Source organism: Arachis hypogaea, chromosome 16 (assembly GCF_003086295.3).
Source record: "Arachis hypogaea cultivar Tifrunner chromosome 16, arahy.Tifrunner.gnm2.J5K5, whole genome shotgun sequence".
In the NCBI taxonomy this organism is placed as follows: Eukaryota; Viridiplantae; Streptophyta; class Magnoliopsida; order Fabales; family Fabaceae; genus Arachis; species Arachis hypogaea.
In genome coordinates this window covers 35186093-35190071 of record NC_092051.1, presented here as the reverse complement: position 1 = coordinate 35190071, position 3979 = coordinate 35186093, and the positions used below count along the sequence as shown (strand labels likewise).

Sequence of the window (3979 nt, the reverse complement as noted above, 5' to 3'; positions counted from 1 at the left end):
CATAAATAATGAAATATTAATGTTTATTAATTTTGAAATCATTAAATGTGTCAAAATAAAATTTTAGTATATGACATTATTTTTATATACAGTGTTTCTTAGAAAAATAATTCCGATCAAGTATTCAATTTAACTGTGCATATTACTCATTTTATTATTATTTGTCTTTGAAGAGAATGGCAAAGATATATAATGAAGATGTATGCCTTGCGGATAGTGCAAGTTCGCACACCATTCTCAAAAGTGATATATATTTTACCCATCTTGTGCCAAAAGAAGAATGTGTTAATACTATTATTGGCTCAGACAATGTGATTGAAGGCTCTAGAAGAGCTATAATTTTGTTTTCCGGAGGAACAAAATTCATAATAAATAATGCACTATTGTCTACCAAGTCTCAAAGAAACTTGTTGAGCTTTAAAGATATTCGCCGAAATGGATATCATATTGAGACTACGAATGAGGGAAGTCATGAGTACTTATGTATCACAACTCATGATTCAAATAAAAAGGTTATATTAGAAAAGTTACCCTCAATTTTATCTGGGTTATATTACACCAAGATTAGTGTAATTGAATCACATGCCACTGTAAACCAGAAGTTTACTAGCCCAAATGAATTCATAACTTGGCATGATAGATTGGGTCATCCGGGAACAACCATGATGCGGAGAATTATTGAAAACTCCCAGGGACATTCACTAAAGAACCAGAAGATTCTTAAATCTAGTGAATTTTGTTGTGCTGCATGTTCTCAAGGGAAGTTAATTTTAAGGCCATCACCAGTAAAGATAGGATTTGAGTCCCCTGAATTCCTAGAAAGGACTCAAGGTGATATATGTGGACCTATTCGTCCACCATGTGGATCTTTTAGATATTTTATGGTCCTAATAGACGCATCTTCGAGATGGTCACATGTGTGCTTATTATCTTCTCGCAACCTGGCGTTTGCAAGATTACTGGCTCAAATTATTCGGTTAAAAGCACAATTTCCAGAAAATCCAATCAAAGCAATTCGTCTTGATAATGCTGGTGAATTTACTTCCCAAGCCTTTGATGCTTATTGTATGGCTAATGGAATAAGTGTTGAACATCCAGTAGCTTATGTTCACACACAAAATGAGTTAGCAGAATCACTTATTAAACGTCTCCAATTAATTGCTAGACCCTTACTTATGAGAATAAATTTCCCAACCTCGGTTTGGGGGCATGCTATTTTACATGCCGCAGCACTTATTCGTTTGAGGCCAACGAGTTACCATCAGTTCTCTCCTATGCAATTAGCATTTGGCCAACAGCCAAATGTTTCCCATTTAAGAATATTTGGGTGTGCGATATATGTTCCCATTACACCACCTAATCGCACCAAAATGGGACCTGATAAATCATTATTTTATGATTTATATTGTGTTTAAATGTGTGATTTTATCAGATCTTTACCCACTTATTCATATGATTAGCAAGTATTTACAATTCCTTCCCAAAATCACTCCATGGTTGAAAAATTGCTTCCTAGAGACTTTTAATTATGTATTTTAATTCTCTTTTATCCTATTCAATGCCATGATCCGTGTGTTAAGTGTTCCAGGCTTCATAGGGCATGAATGACTTGGAAATTGGAGAGGAGGCTTGCAAAAATGGAAGGAACACAAGAAACTAAGGAGATGACCAGCGAGCAATGACGCGAGCGCATGGCCCATGTGAACGCGCGAAATGGAGAATTCGTAGCAACGCGAACGCGTGCCTGACGCAAACGCGTGGATTGGAGTCTGCATGAATGACGCGAACGCGTGAATCATGCGAACGCGTGACAAGGAAAATTGCTGAATGACGCAAACGCGTGGACGATGTATACGCGTGACCTGCGCGATCTGCAAAAATAACAGAATACGCTGGGGGCGATTTTGGGCCGCATTTTGACTCATTTTTCGGCCCAGAAACACAGACTAAACTTAGGGAACATGCTGAGACTCAACATGTCCCACATACATTCAGATTCATCACATTAGGATTACGTCAGTTTTAGATCGGAGTTTTTTTAGATTTGCATTACATTGATAGTTTATGTTTTTGCTTGGATTTTTGGATGCTGAGAGTCATTACCTCTGTTGAAGACATTACTTTAGTTTGTTTCCTTACTTCCTTACGTTCAATTAGTTACTCATTGACTCTGTTCAGATAATTATGTTGCGTTTTGAATTTATTATTATATAGAGTTATTTTTATTTTAATTGATTTTAATTTCCTATTTTATTTTATTTAATTATGTCTTCTCATATTTTTATGATTATTAATTTCATGTCAATGGAGTAGAATTTCTACTTGACATGGGGATTGATTAAGAGGAGATACTTGAGTTGGAATGCTCAAGTGCTTGGTTGAATTGGACGTTGTTAGCTAATTCCATACCTACTAGCACTAGACCTCCCCAAGGGAGAGGACTAGGATTTGAGGGTAAGAGTTAGTTTAATCACCATACTTTTCCTTATTTAGTAAGGGATAACCGAGTGAGAACAACACCCTTTTATACTACACTTGAGAAGATCCCAACAAGGATAAAAATTCCATTTAATTATTCCCCCAGTCAAGGCCTTTTATTTAGAGTATCAATAATTATTCTTAGTTTATTTTTATTGCTTTAATTTTTAATCATTTTAATTACTCATTATCAAAACTTAATTTTTCTGAAAACCCCTAGTTAATAAAATAGCACTCTTTCCTGCAACTTGTTGGGAGATTACCTGGGACTCATACTCCCAGTATTTTATTTCTAAAATTTGTGACAACCCCTTTTTTAAATTAGTGAGGTAGATCTTAGCCGGTTAAGAACTATACATGCAATGCTGTCCTCTTAATTGAAATCTCTAAATTGGTTAACTTCTGCCACGCACCAATTTTTGACGCCGTTGCCGGGGAGTTGCAATAGTGTACTAAATTATTAATTAGTGTATATATTTTATTTTTATTTTCATATTTTATTTTTACTTATGTTACCATGAGCTATTTGTTTTTCTCATTGAATGACGCGTTCATTGCCTGATCCGAGTTTAGTCCTATTTGATCCTGAAATTGAAAGAACTCTTTTATATATTAGACGAACTCGACGTCGGTTAGCCTCCGAGGGTGGTGAAGTAATTATTATCGGTTCACCAGTCTCATCTGAGGGCGAATCTGAACCGCCATCTGAGAGCGAAACAAGCTCCTTTACTACTGATTCAGTTGATTCACGTGCAGATACCATGGCAGCACCTAGGAAAATTACCCTCCAGGAAGCTGGAACCCCAGATTTTACACTGCAGCCGTATCAAGTGCATCACCCGACTGTAGCTATAGATTTTGAACTAAAAACCGCATTGATCAACTTGATGCCCAAGTTTCATGGCTTACCTGCTCAAGAGCCTATTAAGCACCTTAGGAATTTCCAGACAGCCTGTTCTACTGTTAGGCATCATGGTGCAGATGAAACTTCTATTCTGTTAACCGTTTTCCCATTTTCTCTTGAGGGAAAGGCAAGGGAGTGGTACTACTCCCAACCTGAAGCAACTGTTACCAACTGGGATACACTCAGGAGAGAATTTTTGGAAAAATACTTCCCAGCTGAAGTCACAGATAGACTGAGAAAAGAAATCTCCTGCATTGTTCAAGGTGAATCAGAGAGACTCCATGAATATTGGGAGCGCTTCAACAATCTCCTAGACGCATGTCCTCATCACATGATTGGTAAACTAGTATTGATCAGCTACTTCACTCAAGGCATGAACCCCTAGGATAAGACTACACTGGAAGGTGCTAGTAATGGTTCTCTGAAAAAGTACAAAACCGCAGATGAAGCATGTCAACTGATCAACGACTTAGCTGAGTCCACTAGGAATCACAGACAGAGGCGCAACCATCCCAAAGCTTTTGCAGAGATTTTCTCTAGCAAAGAGACTACTGCTCTCACCCAGAGTATATGTGAAATGACCAACCTACTGAAGCA

The 3979-nt window shown here is 37.3% G+C and overlaps 1 non-coding gene across 1 annotated transcript; it reads right to left on the bottom strand.

Moving 5' to 3' along the window:
• Positions 1–3611: 3611 nt before the first annotated feature.
• On the bottom strand, positions 3612–3719 carry LOC112761975 (small nucleolar RNA R71). The gene has a single exon (XR_003182340.1). It is a non-coding gene; the product is annotated as a small nucleolar RNA R71 (small nucleolar RNA).
• Between the last annotated feature and the right edge of the window lie 260 nt (positions 3720–3979).